Source organism: Notamacropus eugenii, chromosome 5, assembly GCF_028372415.1.
Source record: "Notamacropus eugenii isolate mMacEug1 chromosome 5, mMacEug1.pri_v2, whole genome shotgun sequence".
In the NCBI taxonomy this organism is placed as follows: domain Eukaryota; kingdom Metazoa; phylum Chordata; class Mammalia; order Diprotodontia; family Macropodidae; genus Notamacropus; species Notamacropus eugenii.
The window spans coordinates 197,113,457-197,141,251 of NC_092876.1; the positions used below are offsets into that span (position 1 = coordinate 197,113,457).

The 27,795-nt window shown below is 38.4% G+C and overlaps 1 protein-coding gene across 2 annotated transcripts in view; it reads left to right on the forward strand.

Annotated features, from left to right (window-relative positions):
• Positions 1-27,795, forward strand: part of MTUS2 (microtubule associated scaffold protein 2) — a 729,368-nt gene that overhangs the window by 27,311 nt on the left and 674,262 nt on the right. Inside the window, exon 3 of one of the 2 annotated variants that reach the window (XM_072611825.1) lies at positions 5,586-5,686. The exons of the other annotated variant lie outside the window; for it this stretch is intronic. The gene's annotated coding sequence lies outside the window, so the exon portion shown is untranslated. The remainder of the gene's footprint in view (positions 1-5,585; positions 5,687-27,795) is intronic. 2 annotated transcript variants of the gene reach the window in all.

Consider the following 27,795-nt stretch of genomic DNA (forward strand, 5'->3'; position numbering starts at 1 on the left):
CCAATTAAAATGAGAACTTCTCAAGGACAGGGACCATCTCACATTTTCTTTTTGCATCCCCAGTGTTTATTTATTCATTCATTCAGAAAGACTTCATATGGTGTGGGTGGGGGGCATTTGAGCTAAGTTTTGAACAAAATTATCAATTCTAGAAGGTCAAGGCAGGGAAGTGAAAGCATTGCTGTTGACTCCAAGTGAGAAATATGATTTCATGGGGTGCTTTTTCAAGTATTCGAGGAGAGTGGCATTACTCTAGTTCATGATTCAGGCTTCTCTGGGCATATTAGTTTACCTGGCTTTTGGGGTCTCCAGGGAACTACACTTTATGCCACACATGGTATGCCACACATGATCAGGGCTATGTATTTTTTTTTCCTAAGGCAGCACTTAGGTATTTTGGGAATTTGAAGCAGAAACTAAGACTATTGTAGAACAGAAACTTGAAGCTATTTTCTGTTCCTATATAACTTCATCCCTTCCCTCTGATAATAACTGTCTGTGTGACATTGGGTAAGTTCACTTAACTTCCCTTAAGCCTTAGTTTCCTTATCTGTAAAACTGGGGTTGGTAGGTGGGTGGGCTGACTTGCTATGGTGGTCCCTTCAAACTTTAGATCTTCAGTCCTGTGAAATTTACAGTTTCAACAGTATGAAGATACCTGATAAATTGATTTCCTCCTGATATTTATTGTACAGAAAATTCTTCCTTCTAGCATTATGCAGGGTAGGATGGTAAGACCTTGTTTCATGGGTCATTTCACTTTCCAAGTGCCCTTGCTAATCTTGGCGTATTTTTTACATGTTCACTTGTTTTTTTTCCCTCCTTAAGACTGAAGGTCAGCTTGAACTCAGACACACAGGGTAGCATGCCTGAAGTCTTGTGATTTGGCTGCGTTCTGAGGCATGCACAGTGATTAAGTCTCCATGTAACTGAATGGTTTTGGACTAGTTTGAGGGAAAAGTTTGTTCTTAGATGTGGAATTCAGCTTTAAAATTCTGAGCAAAAGCCTTGAGGAATCTAAAATTGGGTAGTTTCTGAAAGCTAACCGCTGTGTACAACTGTCTCTTCTGGGTGCAGTTTAAAAGAAGAGTATTCTCTAATAACTAAAACTGTATGAAAGAATTAAATCCAAAACAATTGGTTGATTATAAATTCTAAAAGGGTTGTTCAGAATGCTGGGAATAGTCATGTGTTTTGTATCATCAGAACACATAGGGGCACTTGTGAATGCCTTGAGCCAACAGCAATATATTCTCATCAATTGTTTCATTTTCTTCTCCCAAGAAAGGAAGACCTCATATTCTCTGGACAATTTGATCCCTATAGATTGCTCTGAAGTGGGCAAATAATATTCTGCTTGCATTGTTGTTTTGTTAATAGGCATTTCAGATGAATAGACGAATTCCAGGCAGATATCATGTATGTTTCCTTTCCCCTTCTTAATGTGGAGACAACACCTGTTTTCAGAAAATGAAACAGCTTTTAGAATATACATTTACAGATCCATTCTTCATTTTTTTTCCTTTTAAAGAAAGAGCATAAGACAAAAGCAATGCTTCAATAAATAGGGGCAAAAAAAGCAGTTTCTAAAACTCTCCCCTAGGCTTTCTTAACTTGCCAATTAGGGAAGAGTCTTACTCCATATAGAGAGGGTGGTGATAGGGGAAATTATTTGTAAGCTTTCAAGCACAATGCTGTTATCTGACACTTGGGCTACATTCTAGGAGGAGAAAATGTATGCAGGGGACTGGAATGCATGTCTAAATGCTATACCTTTGGAGGTCTTGCACAGTCCTCCAAGCTGCTGCTACCTTCTCTACAGTTGTCTCCTATCTTTGGTGGACTACATGTACCTATTTATTTACAGATTGTCTCCCTCGCCTACCAGAACGTAAGTTCCTTCCTTGTAGAAACTTCCTTGTTTCATTTCTTTTATGTGTTATCTGTAGTCTAGGTACTTCTGTCGAGAGTGGTTTTATCCTTAAACTTAGCATATGTCTCACACATATTGTTATTCACTCATTTCAGTTGTGTCTGCCTCTTGGTGACTCCATTTGGGATTTTCTTGGCAAAGATACTGGAGTGGTTTGCCATTTCCTTCTCCAGCTCATTTTACAGATGAGGAACTGAGGAAAACAGAGTTAGGCAACTTGCCCAGGGTCACACAGCTAGCAAGTATCTGGGGCCACCTTTGAGCTCAGGCAGATGAGTCCTCCTGATTTCAAGCCCAGCAATCTATCTACTGTGCTTTTAAATTGGTTGATTGTAGTTGGAGGAGATGGTTAAATGATGATCTCAGAGATCTATGCCAGAAGTATCAAACTGACCTCAAATAGCAGGAGGAATTACATTGAAATGAAATTGGGAAATGTTTAATAAAATAAATAAACATACAATACAATGTAGATAATGTTAATTTCTGGTTTTCTAAATCATTATATGGCCTTTAGGGGATCCATTTTTGTTTAAATTTCACGCTACTGGTAGACCTGCATCCCTGCAGGGTACCATATTTGAGGTGAGATGGGCTTATCTATTAGAAAGGTAAGTTCTAGGAAGACCTGCCAGTTTCATGAAGTCAAATTTTTAATCATCACCATTCTGTACTTTCTGCACTGTCACCCAAAACAGTGTTTGGGGCATTAGGGTGAAATGTAACTACTCTTATACTAATTTAATTTATTTTTAAGTGGATACTATTTGTTGCCTTGAATTCAAGAAATAGAGGTGAGATCTTCTAAGTTTGGGGTTCAGAAACCCCCTATGAAGTTGGATGGGAGAGTAAAGATAGGATGGGGAAGGAGAAGGGGGGAAAGGATGGGAGAGAGGAATCTGACTGACACTGTGACTTCCAAGTGAACCCAGAGCTAGACTCAGAACATCTGTCTCCTTAGAGACCAAATTCTGCAGGGTCATATAATTCAAATTCCCTGGAAAGAGTGTTGCATTTGGAGTCAGAGGAACAGAATTGCTCTCCAAACTCTGTCATTTGCTGTGTCTATGACCTTGGGCAAGACACTTGATAATCTCACTGACCTCAGTTTCCTCATCTGCAAAATTGGGAGTTCACATTAGATAACCTCTATGTGCCCTTCCAACTTGAAATCTATGATCCTATGACATGACTGATAGCGCTTATGTCTTAGTTTTATTTTTAAGGCAGTTAAAAACAAAAACCAATTAGTTAAATGGAGCACGTTTGAGATAATTAAAAAAAATTAACAAGCTATTAAAGCTTGCAATGAGGATGAAATTTACCAATTTGCTGATAGAGGTTGGATGTTACCATCTCTAAAGTCTGTTTTAGTTGTTATTAAAATTTATATAGATCCATAACTTTTAACTTATTTTATTTACAAACACACTTCAAAATCTCCTTTCTGGGAGCACATCTAGATTTGCTGCTTTGTTTTTTGTTACTTATAGAATCCCAACTCCTTCTCATTCTCTTTTTAAAAGTCATACATGTTGTCTAATCAGTATCATATGGCTTGCCTTCTCAGAGGTGGGAGGGGACAAGAGAGAGGGAGAGAACTTGGAACTTAAAATTTAAAAAAATGAATGTTAAAAATTCTTTTAAATTTAATTGGTAAATATTTAACAAAATAAATAATGTATTTAACCAAATAAAAATTACATGTACATTTATACTGAGATCCTAAGGTGGTTTCTCTGAAGCAGTTTTGCTTTTATTTTCCATACAAAAGTTGTTAGTTTACCTGACTTCAGGTTTTTAAACTTATCCCATATCTTTGTTGATTTACTGTTTAATTAGTTTTCATTTTAATGCGTGTTACTATGGAGATATAACTCAAACTATAATGAAATGCATTCTTTCCTCCAGTCATTTATTATTCTTCCTAAGTTTGAGTTAAGGTCATATGTAACCCTTTCTTCCAGGGATTCTATACTTTGTGTATCTTTGGCCAGTAAAAAGAGTTTATAATAGGTGTGAGATAGTATTCAAGCCCATTATTTTTATGTAAGGAGATTGTGTGTGTTTTTGTCCATGTACGAGTATATGTGTCTGCATGGGTCTCTCTGTATGTGGCTTGGATAGATATGTCTGTCCTTCTCCAAAGAAGACTTTGATTCCTGCCAGGAAAGGAACAGGAGGTTGGGACTGGCCAGAGAAAAGGTTCAGGCCTAGAATTATACACACAAACACATGCACACACACATGTGTATGTATATATGTGTATGTGTATATATGTATATGATCTATATGTGTGCATGTATATATGTATGTGTTTGCATATGCATATATATATATATATATGTATGTATATCCATAGTCCTTAAATATTTTTGGTCTAGGAGAAATAATTTTTCAGTTCAAGCTGAGTTCCTGATGAGGAGTACTCCAAGCTATCTAGCTAAAGCTTGATCCTTTTCCCACCAGATGCCTTCTACAATGAACACGTAGCAAATAGCAGATAAATTTATATATTCACCTTGATGACAAACAGAAGTCAGAGATGGTATATACATGAGGATATGTAGTTATTCTTTCCAGATCTTGGGGGTTAGATACGCAGTGTCCCCACAATCTGAAAAATCTGTGTAACATTTTTGATCTTCCCTTCATATCACAGAAGATGTCTGGATTTTTTTCTTTTGGTTATATGGGATATTTGCAGTACCTTATTATAAAATTTGGTTAGGTATTTGTCATAGACTCTATGTTGTCTACTGGCCTTTGCATGTTGTCTGTGGCTTTCACATAACTCCCCCAAATTCCCATTTAGTTTCTTATGCTGACCTGTGATATATCAAAACCATGATGGTAAAGTTACAGTGTGGAAGGGATAATGGTATACACCAGACAAGGCACAGAGTGAGGGAGCTTTCTAGTTGGGAGTGAGATGATCTCAATGTAGCCACATTCTTGTACAAGGGGAAATTCCCTGATATCTCTAGTGTAGCAGATTGAGAATAGAAGCATGATTGAGGTCGTCTACATGTTCTTTTTCTCAGTCTTTCTCTCCCTCCAGGGACCTGAAGAGAGTCTGAAACCATCTGTCTTTTCTCTTTATCTTGAAGCCAGAAAATCATGATATCTCTTCTCCTAGATTTTCACCAACTCTACCCCTCATTCAGGGATGCAGTATTAAGTAATCAAACTTTACCAGTATTATTACATTAATATCATTAGAGTCTTATGCGTTGATCTTTGAGTCATGGTTATTTAATATGTATTTCAGTGTGTTTGGTAGTATATGAAGAATGCATCCAAGTAAATCCATCATCTAGAAGTTATGTTTTGAGTTGCCTTAATTTCTCAGGGCATATAAATATGTAAGAGGAGCAGTGGTGATGTACAGGATGGAGAGCTGGCCCTGGAGTCAGTGAGACCTGGGTTCATTTCCTGCTTCTGACACTTATCAGCTGTGTGACCATGGACTCTTTCAGACCATAAAATATTAATGAATTGATGATTTGCTTTGGTGGAGGAGTTTCTATGCTGAGAAGTTCTTAAACTGATGAAATCACAGGTCTCCACAAAAATAAACAAATTAATAGATGTATATGAAAACATGTAAAAGTTCATTATTATACCTCTCCCCCATCCTCACCTGTTGCAGTGCTACCTACCCATCCTTCAGGAGTCAGCTCTACTGTGTCTGCCTGAATGCAACTTAATCTGATTCACAGCTGACTTGATTCTTCCCTTCTCAGAATTCAAGTAAGCATTTTTAATCTCTCTTATGCATTTGTATTTTAATTTTCATGATAACTTTGTAGAGGTCCTAATGGTTCCCTTTTGAGGAAAGGACCTATCTTTTATATTTACTATTACCCTCAGTGCTACAACTTATATACAGTCGATGCTTAATATATGAATGTTGGTCTTTTTTTTATCGGTTTATTTTTGGTATCTCATGCTTCTTTTCCTCCACTTTTTGTTATTCTTGACAAACTGAAAGTGGATTTTCAGTTTAAAGAGGGCAGTTGCTAGACTGAGGTTTGGGCAAGAGGAGAGTCCATGTATTTTTTTGTTTTATTTGGCAAAGTTGCTTGCATAAGGTTGTTACTGTTCAGTTGATTCAGTTGTCTGGCTCTTTGAGTCCCTATTTGGGTTTTTCTTGGTAAAGATAATGGAGTGGTTTGTCATTTCCTTGTCCAGCTGATTTTACAGACAAGGAAACTGAGGCAAATAGAATTAAGTGACTTGCCCAGAGTCACACAGCTAGTAAGTTTCTCAGGCTGAATTTGAACTCTGGTCTTCCTGATTTCAGGCCCCACTGCTCTATCCACTGCACCATCATAAGGTAGGGTTAGATTATACAGCTGGGAGGAGTTTTTAGGATGGAAGGTATAGCATGGAATTAGAGTTCAGGCCTGGAGCAGAAAGAAAATGACTACAGATTCATGGGAGGAGGGAAACACTGGTTTTTTTAATTTAGGAAAAAATGGGAGCCATGGAGAGAATGATAGAGACAGATTAGAAAAAAGATACACAGGGAAGTTGTTAAATCAGAATAATTGCCCTTCCCTATTGAATCTTCTCCTTATTTGCCAACTTTAAGAAGAAATTAGGCATAAAAAGATAACCCAGGAAGTGTGATCATTGTTGGATTTTAAACAAGGAACTTCATAGTCTCCCATGGTATCCTTTATATTGGGTGGAGAGATGCTGGAGGCTAATAGGGTTAAGTAAATTCATAGCTAATTGAATGAACAAAAGATTAGAGTGGCTCACAGTTGTATAAGGCTCTACAGTTTATAAAGCAATTTCTTTATAATAAACCTTGGAGGTAGGTAGTGCAAATATTATTACTGTGCTTATTTTATAGAAGAAGAAACTGAGACCAAGAGGTTAAGTGCCTCCTCCACATTCACATGGCTATTAAAGTGGGACTTAATCCCACTTTATTGTTTAACTGCCTTTCCAGGATGGTAGGTAGTTTTGCATCAGGATGGCTGGGTGGCCCAGTGGATAGAGCACCAGACCTGGAGTCAGGAAGACCTGAATTCAAATCTAGTCTTCGATACTTATTAGCTGTGTAATGCTGGGCAAGTCACTTAACCCAGTTTACTTCAGACTTGCTAGCTGTGTGACCCTGAGCAAGTCCCTCATCATCTATTTGCCTTAATCCTCTAGAGAAGGAAATGGCAAACTCTTCCAGTGGCTTTTTTTTTTTTGCCAAGAAAACCCCATAATAGGGTCATGAAGAGTTAGACGTGACTGATTGACTGAACAACAACATAAATTGTTCTTCCTGCCCTACTTACTTCAGTATATGACAGTTTTATATGACAGGATTCTCTGAAATTGTATCCTTCATCATTTCTTACAGAGTACTAATATTCCATTGTATAAAATGCTACATTTTATTCAGCTGTTTCCTAATTTTTTAAAAAAGAAGTCTATTCTTAGGTACCCCACCCCCATTAGATTCTAGTTCTTTACTTTTATTTTCCCCCCTTTTAAATTGCCCCCTTTAAGGATTGGGAAATGTGTTTTGCTTTTGTCTGTTCCCTCACTGATATTATTCTCATACTCCTTGCCTATCTCCACTTGTTTCTCTGTTCAGTTTGATGCATTTCTGCAGCAAGTTGCATATTCAACATAATTGTTGAACTTATATACATAAGTGTACATATTCAGCCTTTCCTTTGTGTGTTTCAGATAAGAGTGTGGTTCATCTGATGCCATTCCCCTCACACCTTCCTCTATGTTTCTATTGTCTTCCCATGTACCATCATTATGAGAATTAGCAAGTTCCATTCCCTTCTTTCTCTTTTTATACTTGTGTATCCTTCTTTTTACCCTCTCTTTTTCTTTCCCCTTCTTCAGATCCTCAGATTAGAACCAATCTACTAGCAAGGCTTCTGTTTTTCTTATTAGACTTTCTGAATATCCTTTAAAGGCATTAAAGTTCTGAGGGGATACTTCTTTCTTCTCTTTCTGTTACACTATTAGCACTTCATCATCATATAGCTCCTCTGAGATGCCTAAATGGATTTACCTTTATAGGAAGATTTCTTTCTGAACTCTTGTGTTTATAATTGTTTCAACTCAGGTCCAGTCTTTTCATCAGGAATGCTTGAAAGTCCTCTATTTCATTAAAGATCAATTTATTTCCCTTGTAGAATTATAGTAAGCTTTGTAGAGTAAGTTATTCTTGATTGTAAGCCTATCTCTTTTGCCTTTTGGAATATTGTATTCCAAGATTTTCTGTCATTTTTTGTAGAAGCCACCCAGGCTTGTATGATCATGACCAGTTCCTTGGTACTTCCTTCTGGATGCTGGCAATATCTTTTTATTGGTGTGGGAACTCTGGACTTCAGTGATGACATTCCTGGAACTTTGCCTTTTGGGGTTTCTTTCAGAATGTGATCAGATTCTTTCTGTCTTTACTTTGCTGTCTGATCCAAAAAATCTGCACAGTTTTCATTTATGATTTCCTGAAATACAATCTTTAAGCTTTAAAAAAAACCATTGATTTCAAAGAGTCCAAATGAATTATCTCTCTTTGATCTGTTTTCCAGATCAGTTGTTTTTGATATCTGATATCTTGCACATATTTTAATATTGTCAAGTTTTTAATTGTGTTCTGCCATTTCTTGCTGTCTTGTGGAGCTATTATTTGCATTTAATTAATTCTACTTTTCAAGAATTCTATTTCTTGGGTAAGGTTTACTACTTTTTAAAAAATAAGCTACTTAGGAGGTTGAGCTAAGATGGCAGAGTAGAAAGACGCACATACACTAGCTCTTCCCCCACAGCCCATAAAATACCTGTAAAGAAAGACTCTCAACAAATTTTAGAACAACAGAAGCCACAGAACAACGGAGTGGAGATTTCCAGCCCAGGGTGACCTGAAAGGCCAGTGGGAAAGGTCTGTCCCACTGGATGCAGAGCGGAGCCCAGCCCAGCCTTGGCCACATAGCATGCACCAGGAGGAGGACCAGAGCAGGCCTCAGGGGCAGAATTCCCAGCAGCCGTAGTGGCAGTTTTGCAAATCCCTCAAACCACAGGCACCAAAGGTCAGTGAGAGGGTTTTTTCAGCTGGCCAAGAAGGTAGCATGGTCTTCCCATAGCTCCAGCCTCAGGCTGTAGCACCAGAGGCCACATCAGGCAGCAGCAGCTCCCATAGCAGCCCCCATCCATTGTTGGATTGTAAAGCCCCTTGGGGATCTGAGCAGCTGATCTGTATCTCAACCCTGTGTGGTGGCCCTGCCCCCACCTAATACTCCTGGAGGAATTGAGTGACTGATCTTTATCTCACATTGAATGGCAGCCCTGCCCCCGCCTAAAGCCCCTGCGGGAATTGAGCATCTTATTTGAATTTCAGTCCCCAGTGCTGGCTTGGTGGAACTGGAGGCCAGGTGGTTGTGGAGAGGAAACTACTACTCATAGATTCTGGGCAAAAAAGTTTCTGGTTGCTCCCAGACCAGTGTACATACTTGATTGTGCCACCTTGGAGGAATTGAGGTTTTACAGATCCCCAGAGTATACCCTACTCTTGACAAAGAACCCAAAAGTCAAGTAACTGGTTGGGAGAATGCCCCAAAAAGGAGAAAAAATAAGACTATAGAAGGTTACTTTCTTGGTGAACAGATATCTTCTCTCATCCTTTCAGATGAGGAAGAACAATGCTTACCATCAGGAAAAGACATAAAAGTGAAAGCTTCTGTATCCCAAACATCCAAAATAGATATTCAATGGTCTCAGGCCATGGAAGAGCTCAAAAAGGATTTTGAAAATCAAGTAAGAGAGGTGGAGGAAAAATTGGGAAGAGAAATGAGAGAGATGCAAGAAAATCATGAAAAGTGAGTCAACAGCTTGCTAAAGGAGACCTCCCCCCCGAAATGCTGAAGAAAATAACACCTTTAAAAATAGGTTAACTCAATTGGCAAAAGAGGTCCAAAAAGCCAATGAGGAGAAGAATGCTTTAAAAAGCAGAATTAGCCAAATGGAAAAGGAGGTTCAAAAGTTAACTGAAGAAAATAGTTCTTTAAAAATTAGAATGGAACAGATGGAAGCTAATGACTTTATGAGAAACCAAGAAATCACAAAACAAAACCAAAAGAATGAAAAAATAGAAGATAACGTGAAATATCTCATTGGAAAAACAACTGACCTGGAAAATAGATTCAGGAGAGACAATTTAAAAATTATGGGACTACCTGAAAGCTATGAACAGAAAAAGAGCCTAGACATCATCTTTCATGAAATTATCAAGGAAAACTGCCCTGATATTCTAGAACCAGGGGCAAAATAAATATTGAAAGAATCCACAGATCACCTCCTGAAAGAGATCCAAAAAGAGAAACTCCTAGGAACATTGTAGCCAAATTCCAGAGTTCCCTGGTCAAGGAGAAAATATTGCAAGCAGCTAGAAAGAAACAATTTGAGTATTGTGGAAATACAATCAGGATAACACAAGATCTAGCAGCTTCTACATTAAGGGATCAAAGGGTGTGGAATATGATATTCCAGAAGTCAAAGGAACTAAGACTAAAACCAAGAATCACTTACCCAGCAAAACTGAGTATAATACTTCAGGGGAAAAATGGTCATTCAATGAAATAGAGGACTTTCAAGCATTTTTGATGAAAAGACCAGAGCTGAGAAGAAAATTTGATTTTCAAACACAAGAATCAAGAGAAGCATGGAAAGGTAAACAGGAAAGAGAAATCATAAGGGACTTACTAAAGTTGAACTGTTTACATTCCTACATGGAAAGACAATATTTGTAACTCTTGAAACTTTTTTCAGTATCTGGGTACTTGGTGGGATTACACACACACACACACACACACACACACACACACACGCTACACAATCATATATAGAGACAGAGAGCACAAGATGAGTTGAATAGGAAGGGATCATATCTAAAAAAATAAAATTGAGGGGTGAGAGAAGAATATATTGGGAAAAGAAAGGGTGAAATGGAATTGGGCACATTGTCTCTCATAAAAGAGGAAAGAAAAAGACTTTTCAATGGAGAGAAAAAGGGGGAGATGAGAGGGAAAATGTGAAACTTACTCTCATCACATTTGACTCAAGGAAGCAATAACATGCACACTCATTTTGGTATGAAAACCTGTCTTCCAATACAGGAAAGTGGGTGAGAAGGGAATAAACAAGGTGGGGGGGATGAAGAAAGGGAGGGCAATGGAGAGGGGAACAATTAGAAGTCAACACTCTTGGGGAGGGACAAGGACAAAAGAGAGAATAGAAGAAATGGGGGGCAGGATAGGATGGAGGGAAATACAGTTAGTCTTACACAACATGACTATTATGGAAGTCATTTGCAAAACTACACAGATATGGCCTATATTGAATCACTTGCCTTCCCAATGGGGATGGGTGGGGAGGGAGGGAGGAAGAGAAGCTAGAACTCAAAGTTTTAGGAATAACTGTTGAATATTGTTCCTGTATACAATTGGGAAATAAGAAATACAGGTAATAGGGTATAGAAATTTATCTTGCCCTACAGGACAAAAGAGAAGATAAGGATAAGGGAAGGGAGGGATGTTAGAAGGGAGGGCATATTGGTGATAGGGGTAATTAGAATGCTTGGTGTTTTGGGGGAGGGGGAGGGGAGAGATGGGGAGAAAATTTGGAACTCAAAATTTTGTGGAAATGATTGCTTAAAACTTAAAATAAATTAATTAATTTTAAAAATAATCTACTTATTCTCCTTCTACTGCTTTCCCAAAAGCTCTTGTTTAATTTTCAAATTCTTGCTTCATTTCTTCTGGGTATTTGTACAATTCTTTTAGAAAACTGATTTTTTTCCTTTGGGTCTCAACTTGCAATTGTTAGAGTTAGATTTGCAATACTTTTTGATGCTGGATATTGTTTTCTTTCTTTGTTTTGGACATCTTTCTAGCTTTAGTTTCTGAATTAGAGTTTTGTATCAGGGACAGGCTGAGCCCCTCACTATACTTTCGTGTGAGGTAGTCAGCCCTGCTTTTTTTTTTCACTCTGGATACCCTTGGATCTTGTGCTAACCTCCTCTGATAGGATTCACCCTCCTCATATTTAAGGTTCAATGTGTGGTTCTTCAGAGTCATCTCTGGCATTTCAGGACAGAGTGTTAGGAACCTCAGATCCCCTGGAAGTGGGTGCTTTTGGTCTGAGTGCTGAGGCACCAGTCTTAGTGATGTTACCTGGGGCTTTGAAGGTCCCCACACTGAGTACTGTAGGGCTTTCTCAGGGGAACCTCTACTCTTGCTGCCTCCAGACACAGAGGCTTGCTTGGGTATGTTTTTCCCTGGCTCTCTTTGGTGGTTCTTGGAGTCTCTTTTTTGTTAATTCTGGCTTTGCTAGAGAGGAAAAGTGGCCAGCTTTTTGTGTGGTTCTGGGGTGTAAAAAGTTACTTAATTCTAGTTTTTCATTAAATTGTGTAATCATTATTTATAGTGGTATAAACTTCAGGGTTTTGCTGGAGTAGATACTGGTGGGAACTAGGTGTCCCTGCCTGTTCAGGTTGCCATTTTCACTGGAAGACGTCATCAAGTTCATTCTTAATTAATTTTGTCCACTCTCTCAGCTCTCTTTTTATCAAGGTCACTCTAAGACCCCTTTTACTCTATTAGTATTTAGTTTTGGAGAGTATTACTTGTAAATGCTTATATCCCTAAAGACATTAGGATTTTACTTATTCCCTAGTACTTCTCTTATGATATCATACCTAATAGGGAAATGTTCATATAAAAGTCTAGGGACATTTTCTCAAAGAGAACATAGTTTCAGAAGAAAGAAAGAAAAATAAAGAAAGGCAGAAAGAAAGAAAAAAGGCATTTGCTTCTTCAAGGGGGAACAGTTGAGAAATGGGAAAAAACTTTAGCCTTCTTGTGCATATGTAGGTCTCATATGTTGAACCAGCAAACATAGCAGAAAATGCACAAAAGAGTGTTTGGATGAAGGCCACAAAGGAATATACTGCTGGGAAGGAGCAGGGTCTGAAAGCAAACTCAACATAAAACCTGTAACGAGAAAGCCGGTAGGCAAATAGTCCGGGGACTAGAGGGATAGTCTTAGCTGCAGGTAAGCACTGTCAGCAACTGTGGTGAGCACACCGTTGGAATCAGATAACAATCTTGGACAGCATCTTAACAGCACGTTCACAAAAATGCCATCGTTGGCAGCACTGAACCGCTGGGGACGCCTGATGTGTTTTATTTTAACAGCTGTTACCTCTTCACCTTATCTCCCACTCTTTCCCTACAATTCTTCTTTTCTCGTCAAATTTCTCCAGTTATTATCCTCTCATTCACAGTCCCCACACATCCCCTGGCTCCATTTTTTTCACACAAAAATTTCTCTCTCCTGTTGTCCCCTCCTCCTTCCTTTCTGATTTCTCTGAGTTAATTCAGTATAACTAACAGTAATCAAGCATCTGCTAGGTTCAAGGTGTTGTATAACACAAGTTGTGTATAACACACAACTGCTTTGTAGCTATCAAGTGCAGTCAAGTCTGAACTCCATGAGGGTGGGGACTGTATTGTTTTCGGCCTCTGTGTTGAACACCTGGCTGGCCCGGGGGCTGTGGGACGCCCTTGCAGCCTAATCAGCTGCCTGATCTTCTTAATGCTAATGCCTTCCTGCTGTTAATTCTCTCTCCTGTTTTTCCTGTGTTTATCTTATTGAACATAGTTGTTTGCATGTTGTCTCCCCATTGGACTTTGAGCTCCTTGAGGGAGGGGGTGTCTTTTGTCATTCTTTGTAGACACGTTGCTTAGCATAGTGCCTGGAACATAGTAAGTGCTTAATAAATTCTTGTTGACTTAAGACTGTTAACTAAGGTGCCTCAGAAGCTCAGGACTCATGTGGACCTGGTTTAGTCCTGGCTTAGCCTGGCCTTTAAAAAGAATCTAGGCTTCTTCTTGATGTCTTTGGCTCTTATGACTCCACACGAAAGCCCCAAGGAAAAGAATCTAAAGCTTAGGTTAGATCCATGTTTAGGGTCTACCCAAAGTGGATCAGAAAAGCAGGAAGCACTTAATGTAAAATGTAGACTAGATATAGGACAGCTATTTATTTCCTGTACAGGAAAGTAATGCTTAAAACACAAAAGACACATGCATTGACAATAACTTCAAATACGAAGCAGTTAGGGGAGGATTCTCCCTAGAAGTTGATGAAAACATGAAATATTTTTGTGTGATTTTTCAGTAGCCATATCACCTTCATTTCACATCTGCATTGTTCAAATAGCTCTCTAAAGTTCTATATCTTTTGGCAAATCAAAGTATGAATTGGACTTTTCTTCCTTAACTATAAAATGAGTGAGTTGGACTCAATGTAATCTAAGGCCTCTTGCAGCTCAAAATTTTTGAACTTATGATCTGAAGAAAACAGTTGCTGTCTGTCCACTGGAGAATGACTAAACAAATCTCAGCACATAAATATAGTAGAGTATTATTGCACCATAAAAGACAGATGAAAAGAATTCAGAGACAAATAGGAAGACTTACATAATCAGATACAAAGTGAAGTAAGAACAGTTGTTCAGTCTTTCAGTCATGTTCAACTCTTAGTGACTAATGGACCGTACTGTCCATGGCGATGGCTATATCTGTATTCTTGGCTAAGATACTGGAGTTATTTGCCATTTCCTTCTCCAGTGGATTAAGTCAAATAGAGGTTAAATAACTTGTTCAGGGTCACATAGCTAGTATCTGAGGTCAGATTTGAACTCAGGTCTTCCTGACTTCAGGCTCAATGATCTATCCACTGATCCACATAGCTGCCTCCACACACAATGACCACAGCAATAGAAGTGGAAAATTCATTAAAACAAAAATTAATGCTGTCTATTGATCATGACCGAAATTAAAACTAGAGAAAGGCAGAGGAAATGCAGTTTCCTTCCTTCACTGCAGAGATGGAGATAGGGGAGTGGGTCTGTGGTTGTGCAATGTTTTATATATTGTCAACATTGGTCAGTGTGTTGCTTGGTTTTGCTAAATATTTTCTTTTCTTAAAACAAACAAACAAATAACTTTGTCATAAGGGACAACTTTCTGGGGAAGAGGAGAGAAATATTCATAAATGAATGTGCTATAAGAGAAAAATGCATCCATAAAAATAAAAAATGTAGCTTATTTCTTTGAATTTTTGACTCTCTGACTGGGGTCAAATAGAAGACAAACCAGGCTAATCTAAAAATATAATTGCTTTAGGGTCCAGAAGAGGTTGGGCCACTATTCCTTCTCTCTTTCCTTAAGGGTCCACTTTCATTTCTGATCTCAGGCTCTCATCCAATCAGATTCAGTCCTGAAAGTAGTGTGATCACTTAGAAAAGGGGTCATTCTCTTTTTCTCATATTTCTTGGCTCATTAAACTCTTCACTCTGATATCTTCAGGAAAAATTGCTTATAATTTAGGTTTTTGCTTATTTTTAGAGTTTTTCCAAGGGTGGAATAGAAAGATACTAAGGATAATACCAGTCAATTATGAGACGTATTTATTTTCTACCCATATAAGAAATACCAAGCATAAAATACTCATAACAGCACACTGACAGGAAAACTCAAACAGGATGTCAGTAATTTACAGCTACTATTACCCTCTCCTCCCTGGAACTTAAGATGGTTTACAAGATGGCTAGAGAGGTACTGTTGTATTTCACCTTGATTTTGTAAGGTCTCTTGGAAGTCCATTTCTTTGGGCAAGCCAGGCCAGAGATTGAACTCTTTCTCCTATTAGTGGTTGCCTTCTTTGATGCAGAAGCCAGTGAGCTCTAAAAAGGGACCCCAGGACCTCTGAAGCTCTTGAACCTCCAAGATTGCCTTCCATTCTGAACATATCCATATCAAGCACAATATTCGGTCACCTGTGGAAAACTGTGAAGACAGGAGATATCTGAGAACAACTGGTAGAAAAGTTTGCCAAGAATTTTTCAATCAATCTTTTTTTATTTTTATTTTTTTTTTACATTTATTAAATGTCTATAACATGCCAAGCACTGTGCTAATAAGCATTTTGATTTGTGAGTATTTGTAACTGAGAATTATTCACACTAAATGGAGGAGAGGTAGGATCAATGAATTACAGTTTAAATGAACCTTAGAGGTAATCTAGCCAAGGTTTTAGAAACTCAAATAGAAATGGATCCCTGCATACTGACTTAGAAAACCACAAATTAACATTATAGATGTTAAATTGTATCTTTATTTATTCTGTTAAACATTTCTCAATTCCATTGTTAAACATTTCCCAATTACATTTTAATCTAGTTCAGAATTCACTCCCAGAGTTTTGCTGATAGCTTGTAGCCTCAGGCAGCAAGTTTGATACTTTTGATTTATTCCATCTTCCTCCCTATTTTATAGATGAAGAAACTGAGGCCCAGAGGGAGTAAAGTGACTAGTCCAAGATCACACAAATAAGGGGTAGAACCAAGATTGCAACATTTTTTTCATTGCACCTATAGGCTGGAGCCAGAGCATAGCTAACTTTATATGTCAAACTGAAGAATTTGTATTTTGTCCTAGAGGTAATAGTGTACTATCAGAGATTCTTGAGTAGAGAGACCAACATGGTCAGACTTATGCGGTAGGATAAGAAGGATTATTGTCAGCTGTGTGCAAAATAGATTGGAAAGGGGAAAGACTGAAACTTGGGAGTCCAGTGAGGAGGCTACTGCTATCTAGGGGAAATGTAAATAGGGCCCCTCTCGACAAAGGTAATGGGTGGGGAAATGGAAAGATGGGGATGGATGTGAGAGATGTCTAGCAGTAGAGGGGATGAGATTTGGCAACTCACTGGAAATAGAGGAAGGGTGAAAAATTAAGAATAACTAAAGTATTGAACCTGTGGAATAAGATGTATGGAGGTAAGCTAAATAGAAAAAAGGTTTTTCACCTCTCCCTCTGCCTTTCCTTATAAAATCCTAGTCTTTATCTCCACAGTGACCTCCAGTCTTTCAGCGCCTTATTTCTCTCCCAGGCTATGCCCCCTTCACTAACCACTCTTTCCTTTTCCCCCCATCTTGACCTATTGTTGAACCAATTCAACTCTATGCTGTTCTCTTCTCTTGAATACTTAGTCCCTTTATCATTTCTCTAGTTACATCTAGACAAGCTTCAGCATCGAGTCATCCCCACCATTTTCCCACCTTTGCTCCTTCACACAAACTGCTAAATGAAAATGGAGAAAATCACATAACTATACTGCCTGGGTCCACTACAAATTTATGGTACACAATCTCAACTGGGTCCTTACTGCTGCTAGGCAAGCCTTTTATATGTCCCTTATCAGTTCACTATCCCACTGTCTGCACTGGCTCTTTGAAATCTTTTTGAAACCCTTCAAAACCCTTTTGAAACCCTTCAAAACCCGCCTTGCCTCAAATCTCTCAACTGAGAACTTTTCTCCTACTTCATAGGAAAAATTAAGGTCAGTCATAATGAGCACTCTCTTTTCCTCTTCCTCATCTATCACTCAGATGCTTCTGCCATTCTCTCTGCTTTCTCCCTTGTCTCACGTGATAAAGTAGCCTTATTCCTTACCAAAGCTAGTACCTCTATTTATTCAAATGATCCCATTCTACCCCACCTGCTCCAATAGACTTCCTCCTCTGCCATCCCTTCTCTTTCACTTATTTTCAGTATTTCCATCTCTACTGATTCATTTCCTGTTATTTATAAACATGCCTATGTTTTCCCCAACATGGAAAAGCTTTCAATCTTCCCATTCCTGTTAACTATCTCTTAGAGCCTTTGTAGCTAAACTCCTTGAAATAGCCATCTACAATATGTACCTCCACTCTCTTTCCTCGGACTCTCTTCTTAACCCCTTACAATCTGTCTTCCTGTGTTATCATTCCACCAGGTGCTCTCTCCAAAGTAAATAATGGTTTCTTAGTTGCCAAATCCAATGGCCTTTTCTCAATCCTCATTCTCCTTCACCTCTCTTCAGCCTTTAACACTGTTGATCACTCTCCTTGATACCCTCTTCTCTATAGGTTTTTAGGATACACTTTCTCCTAGTTTTCCTTCTACATGTCTGACCACTTTTCCTCTGGCTCCTTTGTTGGATATTCTTCTGGATTCTTCTTCTAGATCATTACCTCTGACCCTGAGTGTCTCTCAGGGTTCTGTCCTTCTGTCTCTTGTCCTTCCATACTACTTCACTGGTGATCTCATCAGTTCCTGTGGATTTAATTACTATTCCTCGACTGATAACTTTCAAATCTACCTATCCTGTCCCAGTATCTCTGCTGGCTTGAATCTCCCTTCTCCAATTGCTATTTCAGACATGGCCATCTTAAACTTAATATGTCCAAAATGGAACTCATTCTTAATCCTTTCTCCCCCACCCCCCTCCCTTTTCTATTATTGTAGAGGGTAACACCATCCTCCTAGTCCCTCAGACTCACATCTAGGAGACATCCTGGATTCCTCAGTATCTCTTCCCCCCATGCCCCATCCAGTCTGTTGCCAGGACCTGTCCATTTCATCTTGCAATGTCTCTAGACACTCCTCTGCAACATCTCCTCTGTCACTACCATCACTCTAGTGCATGTCCTCATTACTTCATACCTAGATTGTTGCAATAGCTGATGGGTTTGCCCATCTCACGTCTCTCACCATTCCAGTTCATCCTCCATTCAGTTGCTAAAGTGAATTTTGTAAAGCACAAATTCAGTCATGTCATCATCATATTCAGTAAATTTCAGTGATTTCCTGTTGCTTCCAGGATTAAGTACAAAATGCTCCATTTGATATTCAAAGCCTTTCATAACCTAGCCCCCTCCTCTCTTTCCAGTTTTCTTGCCTCTTACTCTCCAATATGTACTCTTTGATCCAGTGACACTGGCCTCTTGACTATTGTGTGAACAAGATTTTATTTCTCAGCTCCAGGCATTTTCTGTGTCTATCCCCCATGTCTGCAATGCTCTCCTACTCCACTTTGATTACTGATGTTTCTAGTTTCCTTTAAGTTCCAACTAAAATTCCACCTTGTACAGGAAGACTTCAGTAACCTCTTTTAATTCTAGTGCCTGCCTGTTGTTAATTATTTCCTATTATATCTATCTGTCTGTCTGTCTGTCTATCTAGCCTGCTTTGTATATACTTGTTAGCATGTTGTCTCTTGTATTAGATTCTAAGCTTGAGGGCAGGGAATCTCTTTTGCCTTTTTTGGAATTCCTAATGATTATCATAGGATCTGGTACATATTAGGCACTTAATAGATGTTTATTGATTGATTCATTAAAGGCAAATTAGGAGTAGGATTGAGCTTTAAAGGGGAAGAAAATGAATTTACTTTGGACGTGTTGAAATTGAGATATTTGTGGTAAATCAAGTTAGAAGTGTCTAACACACATTTGATGGGTCCAGTTTCCTCATCTAAAGGAAGAAGAAACTGAGACTCTTGGAATTTCCCCAAGGTCATACAAATAATAATTGCAGAGACAAGTTTTGAGCCCAGGTCCTTTGATTCCAAATCCATTGCTTTTTCTACTTCACTATAGTATGGGGCTAAAATTTAGAAGGGAGACTTGGCTGAATATCAGACTTTAGGAGTCATATCCATAGAGAAAATTGAACCCAAAGTAGTTGATGAATTCACCAAGAGGAAGAATTCTCAACTTAGGGTCCATGGATTTCAAGCAGTCCATGAATTTGCTTGGGAAAAATTACATCTTTATTTCAGTATAATTGGTTTCCTTTTTAATGCTATGTGTTTTATTTTATTCATTTAAAATATCAATCTGAGAAATATCCGTAAGTTTTACCAGACTGCCAAAGAGATTGATTATACAAAAAAAATTAAGAATCCCTGACCAGAGAGGAATAATTTAAAATTAAAATTAATTCTGTGTGTGTGCGTACGTGTGTGTATGTGTGGTGTGGATGGATGGTCAGGCGCATACTTCTTTGATACTCTGTGAAATAATTTTTATTCACCTGAGGAGCACAAGTTCTGACTCCAAGGCTGACATTCTACTTACAGGCCAGCACTTCCTTATTATTGTTATTTTTTCTGAAATACTTTCAAGAACTGGGATAGAGTTTCAGCAAAGAGATGTTAACTGATGGTTGGGAAGATCTGTTTGACCTTATCTTCTGTGGTGAGAAAACATTTAAAAAATCTTCCTCTTCTCCTCACTTTATTGTTCTCCTCAAAGTCTCCATTAGTTTGACCAATGAAGTTATCAATGATCTCTTAATTGCTAAATTTAATGAGCTTTTCTCACATCCTTCCTGACCTCTTTATAGCCTTTGACAATGTCGATCTCTCTCTTCTCTTTGAAACTCTCTACTCTCCTATTTGTTTGACTACTCCTTCTCAGTCTCTTTTGTTGGATCTCCATCCAGATTGCACCTGCTAACTTTAGCTCCTCCAGAGCTTTCTTCTCTTCTCACTCTGTGCCATTTGTGATCTCATCAGCTCCCATGGAATTAATCATTATTTCTAGGCTGATGATTCTCAGATCTATTTATTGAGACCTAACCTCTTTCCTGACCTTAAGATGTGCATCTCCAATGATCTCTTAGACCTCTTAAACTCAGCATGTCTATAACTCAATTTATCCTTCCCCTTTTCCTAACTTCCCTATTATTGTGAATGATACCACCACCCTTAGTTGTCATCCTTGACTGCTCCTTCTCACTTTGCACATCTAATCAGCCTTTAAGTACTCCCCTTTCTTCCATCATCACTCCCCCTTCTCTCTTCCACTGACACTGCGCTGCCACTACCCTTGTCCAGACCCTCATTACTTCATACCTAGAATATTTCACTAACCTGCTAGTTGGTCTCTCTCTGCCTCAAGCCTCTCCCCATACCAGTCTATCCTTTCTGCTGTAAAAGTGATCTTCTAACTCACAGGTCTGATCATGTTACCCCTCCCCTATCTCCATTTCAGTACATCTGACTTCCTGTTGCCTCCAGGATAAATAGGAAATCTTCTATTTGTCTTTTAAAATCCTCCTTAACTTGGACCCTTCCTTAGCTTTCCAGTATTCTTATGCTTTACTCCTCTCACCCCAAGACCCCAATAAACTCTTATAATTCAGTGACACTGGTCTCCTCACTGTTCCTTGCACAGCATATTCCATCATCTGATGTGCAGTGCAATTTCACTGGCTATGCCTGTACTTGGAATTCTCTGCTTTCTCATCTCTATCTTTTGGCTTGCCTGCCTTCCTTCCACTTTGTGATAAGTCCCCCTAGGGATAGTCCCCTTAGACGTTAGAGATTATCTCCAATTTATCCTGTATATATCTTGTTATATAGTTTTTTTGTACTGTTTTTGCTATTAGTAAGACTCTTTGCTTTTCTTTGTATACCCAGGGATTAGCACAATGCCTGGTACATAGTAAGTGCTTACTAAATGCTGGTTGATCTGACTTGCTTTGAATTAAAGTAAAAAACAAGGAAGAAATGAAATTGAATGGGGAGTTTATGCATTTCCTGTGCAAGTACATAAGACTCATGTTTCATTGTGTTCTGCAATGCCTTGAATCAGTTGGCATTAATCCTCTACATACATAGGATCCCTGATTGGATGATGGATATTGCTTTTCTCCTAGAAGTGTACAAAGGGTTCTCCAAGTAGCCTTCATTTTGTGACCAAGTCTTGGATCCTGCCAAGCCCAGAAAGAGAACTGATTCTTTGCTAATTGGCCAGTCCTCCTCTGAGTAGAAGCACCATTTATTTAGCCTCACCAGGGAAGTTTTCCCCAGGATGCCACTTAGATTTTTATAATATTGTCTAAAATTCCCTACAGCGATGGATTTTGATCAGCTCCTTTTAAGAGAGTGATATTAAAAACATAAATCGCCCAGAGGACTTCCTTAACATTAACATATTAGGTAATAGAAAGATAGGAGAGGGACTTGTAAAAATAAAATGTAATTGTGTAATAGATGGCTTTTGCTTTCTGTAGGACATTTCTAAAGAGACTTGTGAACTATCTCCAAGGCAGGCCTTTGGCCAGTTGCTTAAGTTTTACAGCTGAGCACAGGCAGCTGATGCACTGCCATGTAAAAATTTGTTCCGATGGCTGTATTTTATTAATTTTTAACAATGTTTATTGTGTTTTCTAGTTTGTTATTCATCTTAGAAGGTTTCTAGGCAAAGATAATTACCTTGTATAGTAAAGAATATTCTGCTCCCTGCTTACCATGTTCTCCATTATTTTTAGAAGAAATTTTCCTTCTATGTGTAGCAGTTTGCATTTCTCAGTGTTCAGAGGGGAGGGGAGATGCTGTCAACATATGGGGACTATTTTGCAAAGTGAAATGCATTCAGATATAGGTGAAAGTGTACATGGACATGTGTGCCAGGAACATAATTTGCTCTGAATTGTTATTTTCTACATTGTTTTCCTTAAAGCTTTTTGAGGAAGTAAGCTGCCTACCAGAAATAATATCTACTTATTTTGGAGTTAGGTACAGCATGGATGTAAAGAAATTTACATATAGTGAACTTCAGAGAGATAAGATAAAATTGATATTTGCATATTTTAAACATGCAAATTGGTTTTGACAGGATAACTTCTGTTTGAGTTGTGAATAAAAAGAATGTGAATAATGAGAGAAGTCCTACTTTGTCACATTGTTTTGTTTACCAGGAGGGTGTGAGGATGGATTTTACTTTATTTTAAAAAATAATATTCACATAGCTCTTTAAAGCACTTTATTTGATCCTCACCACAGATTTACGAGGTAGGTGCTACTATTATCCCTATTTTATAGATGAAGAAACCAAGGTTGAGGGAGGTCTAGTTCAGGAAGTGGACTAGATGATGTCTAGGGTCCCCTCTGTGTTTTTGTATCTGCATTTTTATGTGCTGACTTATGGTATCAGGGTGCTAACTTATAAAAAGAAAAAAAGAGGAGTATAAATACTTTGTTAGAGTTATTTTAAAATAACTTCATTCTAAACTATGTCAGCCTGGCAGTAAATAAGACCCATGAATCCGGTATTGTTTGACAATTTTACTAGCTGGTGAGACATAACTGTAAGAAACATAGAGAAAAGTTGTCTCTCCAATCCAATCCAGCACTTGATCTAATGATGGCTTCCAATATTCTGGAATATTGAGTGATCTTAAATATTATGAATAAAGACTTCTCTGTTTTCAGTTATGAGTGTCATCTAATTCCTAAAATTGTCTCATATCTGTCAGCTAAGCAATAAACATTTATTAAGTGCCTACTATGTGCCAGGTGCTGTGCTAAGCACTAGGGATACAAAAAGAGGAAAAAAGACAGTCCCTGCCTCAAGGATTTTATAAATCATTTCACCTTTGGACATATTCTGTTCTCTCAGTAAGCCCCTCAGGGATAGGGACTGGGTTTTTTTTCTTGTCAACCCCAGCATAGCACCTCGGATATCGTAGGAACTTAAATTTATTGAATTGAAATTATTTTAAACTCAGCACCAACTTTCTTGTATTTCAATTTTCTTTATTTATTTCCCTTAGAATCTGAACTCCTTGAGGACAGGGGTTATGTTTTTGCCATTCATTGTATCCCCAAAGCTTATCACAATGCTTGGTACATAGTACATGCTTAATAATGCATGTAGACTAACTAGGGGAAAGGAGTAAAGTAACTTACATTTGTAAACAGTCATATGCTGATGCAGCATCTTCTCCTTAAGGGAATAGTTCCTAAACCCTGTGGTTGAAATGGAGGGGAGCTCAAACTGTAGAGTCTTTTCTATTTTTTCTGCCAACAGTGGTGGTGATTAAAAGGGACCATAGTTTAGGTTTTGAGAACCATATTCAACAAGTGTATCTCCTTATTTAACCCTGGTTTATGTAAGGAGACCAGCAAAATTTTTGTCAGTCAGAATGAAGCACAAAAAAGGCCAGTGATTTTGATGCTGGCAATTAAACATCTTGCAAGTAGGACAGTGAAGTCCAGGTAGAGGGAAATGGTTATGTCTCCTTTACTTATCTTGTATTATTACTCCTAGCTCCAGCAGCATACTAGTTGATGAGAAACTCAATAATAAGGAAAATCTTCATCACAACTTCTACGCAGTTCTTGTATCTGGGTCACAGAATATAGGCTCATGATCAGAATTCAACAAGAGTTAGAAGGAATTTTCTTACTCAGAGTCAGATGGCTGCATGGAACCAAAGGTCTTGAGTATATCTAAAGTCCAAGGTGGTCAAAAGAATAGATTTAATCTTAGCCTGAGACATTTTGTTGGTGTTTGTTAGCAGCCAGTCTGACTTTGGTAGCTCAAAGATGTAAGATAACTCTCTAAAAGCACATCAACCAGTACTTTTCATGGTGATTACTCTCTTTCTGCTCTATCCTTACAGATGGTAATAGGGAATGGTAGATGTTTCTGAAGATCATAAGCCCACTAAGTGAGAACAGAGAATAGCTCGGCAGCTGTAAGAGGAAGAGATAACCAGAAGAAAAGTCATTACTAGCAATAAGATGCGATCACTGGAGGACACTGATAGCTCTGTGGTGTCAGAAGTGTGACTTACCCTGGCCACAAAGAAGTGTTCCATTGCTGTGCCCTGGCCGTACTTGTTCATGATGTGTGTTCTTTTACGACTCTTTCCTTTTCATGTGTGATGTTTTTTCTGTTTATACCCTTCCCCACTGAGGGTGTGATGATCTGTGGGAAAGCCTTTCCCATGTATATGTGGTAAAATTTGGTTGTCATTTTAATTATTCTGCTGTTTGATTTAATGTATATTTCTTTGAACTGATGTGTTCTTTGGTTGGCAAAAGTAAACCCATTGTTAAAAGTTAGCATTAACTAGCTTTAAGACTCCCTTGAATCCAGTGTAACTTGTCTTGGGAGACCACAAGGAGAAGGCTTTAAGGACTACATTTAATTTGCTTATTTTTTCTAATTTTAGAAAATTGAAGGATTTTCAAATATTTTATAGAAAAGTAATTGGGTCAAGTTCTAGTTTTCTTTTCTGGCAGTTTGGGAATGAGTTTAGTTTCATCTTGAGAACTGAAATTTTGTGCTTTAGGTCAGGAAAAATGAGGAGTTATCAAAAATACAATGAAATATTTGTTCTCAGTGTTTCCTTTATTAAATGTTTAAAGTTCAACCAGCAAATATTTATTGAGTACATACTATGTTTCTGAATTTAGGTACTGGGTTTATGTACTGGGCCTATAGAAGAAGTAAAAGACATAAAAGTTTATAGTTTTATTGGGGAGATTAGAAGAACATATTCCAAACTATGACTTAAAAACTAAATGCTAAATTGATTACAAGTGGAAAAAGCAGGACAAAGAATGGAGAAGATAGTATGGACTGGAACCATCAGGGAATTTCTTCATAGAGCGAGGCTTTGAAGGATGGATGGGATTTTGGATAGGCAAAGGGGAAGAAGGGAACCACAGGTGGGAAAAGTAGCATTAACTAAAGCATCAGAGGAAGGAATATGGATTGCGATGAGGAAGGAGACAGGGCCCCAAAGCTTTGGTGGTGTGAATTCAACTTAATCTTCAAACTATCAAACTATTCATTATTATTCTTCATACTTTATAATTGTTCATGGGGCAGTGTGGCAGGGTGGAAAGGATTCTGGTCTTGGAACCATAAAAGCCTGGATTCAGATGTTGCCTGTGATGCTTACTTTGAGACCATGGGCGTCTTATCTCTCTGAACCTGAGTTTCCTTATTTATGAAATAAGGATACCTACTAATACCTATAACATTTACTTCACAAGGTTGTTTGGGGAAGGGGAACTCAAATGAAAGAACATATACAAAAATATTGTATACATTTTAAAATACTCTATTAATGTTAGGTACCATTGTTGGTTGTAATAACAATAAAATATGCAGAATTTCTAAACTCTTCTGAAAGCTGCTTCTCATTTACTTATTCCTTTGTAAATATGACAGATTACCCAAAATAGGCCTGATATTTTAGTTTATCACCAATATAGAATTTTTAGGCTCAACTCAAATGTTTTCCTTAGTTTGGATGTGGGAGAGTGTGTGGAGGAAAAGTGGAGAGGGGGGAGATTTTTTTGTTTGTTAATTTTAAAAGTATCATCGCTTTTTGGGGAAGAGTTCCAGGCCTGCCAATGAAATACATATTGTGAATAAACATTCACATTGTAAATAGCAGTGTAGCATTAATATTAATGACTATATAATAATACTTTTATCACATCTTATAGTTTAAATAAAATTAAAATGGCATTGATTTATAGAGTGCTTTAAGATTGGCAAAGTGCTTTATGTACCTGCCTCTTGTGATCATCAGAACAGTCCCAGAACGTAGGTGCTATTATTATCCTCCCCTTATAGAAGAAGAAACTGAAAGTCAGAGAGATTAAGTGATTTGCTCAGCATCACATAAATGGGACATCTCTGGGGCAGGATTTGAACTTTAGACTTGCCTGACTCTCAAGTACAACATTCTGTCTGCTGTATCACACTGATGCCTGGAGAAGGAGGATCTTGTTCACTGGCAAAGAGGCCATTGTTTCTACCATATTTACTCTATGGTGGGGGGAGTAAGGTGTAAGAAGACTGGAAAACTAGAAAGGATTCAAGTTAAAAAAGGGCTTTAAAAATCAAACAGTAAGGATTATAGTTAATCCTCGACATGATAAGGATGCCACTGGAGCTACCCAAATTATTGAATTGTATGTGAGTGTGTGTGTGATGTGGGTAGCCATTGACGGTTGAGTGACAGATGAACAGTAGAGTGATGAAATGGGCAGACGCTGACCATCCAATAGGCTATTGCCCTAGTCCAGGTGTGGGGTGATGAGGTCCTCGGCTAAGTATGGTGGCAGTACTAGAGGAGAGAAGAGAGTATATCCAAGAGATGTTGCAAAGGGGAAACCAACAGGTTTTGGCAGCAGCTTGGATGAAGGAGGGGGAATTGAGAGATGGTGAGAAGTTCACTCCTAGGTTGTGATCCTGAGGGACTGAGAGGATGGTGGTACCCCCAACAGTAATAGAGAAGCTAGGAATTGAGTAGGTTCATGGAGAGGATAAAGATAATAAGTTCCATTTTGGGCATGATGTTTAAGCTGTCTGTAAGTTATCCAATTTGAGTTGTCTAATGGGCAATTGGAGATGTAAGACTGGGAGGTTAGGATAAAAAGTAGATCTGAGAATCATCAGCATAGAAATGGTAATTGAATTCATGGGAACTATTGAGATCACCAAATGAAATGGTATAGATAGTGAAGTGAAGAGAGCCAGGACAGAGCCGTGGGGTTCAGCCACAGTTAGCAGGAACCATCTAGATGAAGATTGAGCAAAGAAGACTGAGAAAATAGGAGGAGAACCAGTAGAGAGTAACGTCACGAAAACCTAGAGATAAATAAGTATCAAGGAAAAGGAGATGATTGACGCTGTCAGAGGTAGCAGAGAGGTCAAGAAGGATGAAGCTTGAGAAAAGGCCATTCGATTTGGCAATTAAGAGATCATTGATCACTTTGGAAGAGAGTAGGTGGTACAGTGGATAGAGTGATGGTCTGGAGTCAGGAAGACCTGTGCTCAAATCCAGCGTCAGAAACTTACTAGTTGTATGACCCTGGGCAAGTCACTTAACCCTGTTTGCCTCAGTTTCCTCATCTGTAAAATGAGCTGGAGAAGGAAATGGTAATCCACTCTAGTTTCTTTGCCAAGGAAATCTCCAATGGAGTCATAAAGAATAGGATATAACTGAAACAACTAATGATAAGAAGTTTCAATTGAATGATGCAATCAGAAGTCATTTAATAAGAGAGTCAGTGGAAAAGAAGTGGAGGCACGCATTGTAGATGGCTGTCTTAAGGAGGTTAGTCACAAAAGGGAGGAAAGATATGAGACAATAACTGGTTGGGACACATGGATCAAATGAGGGGTT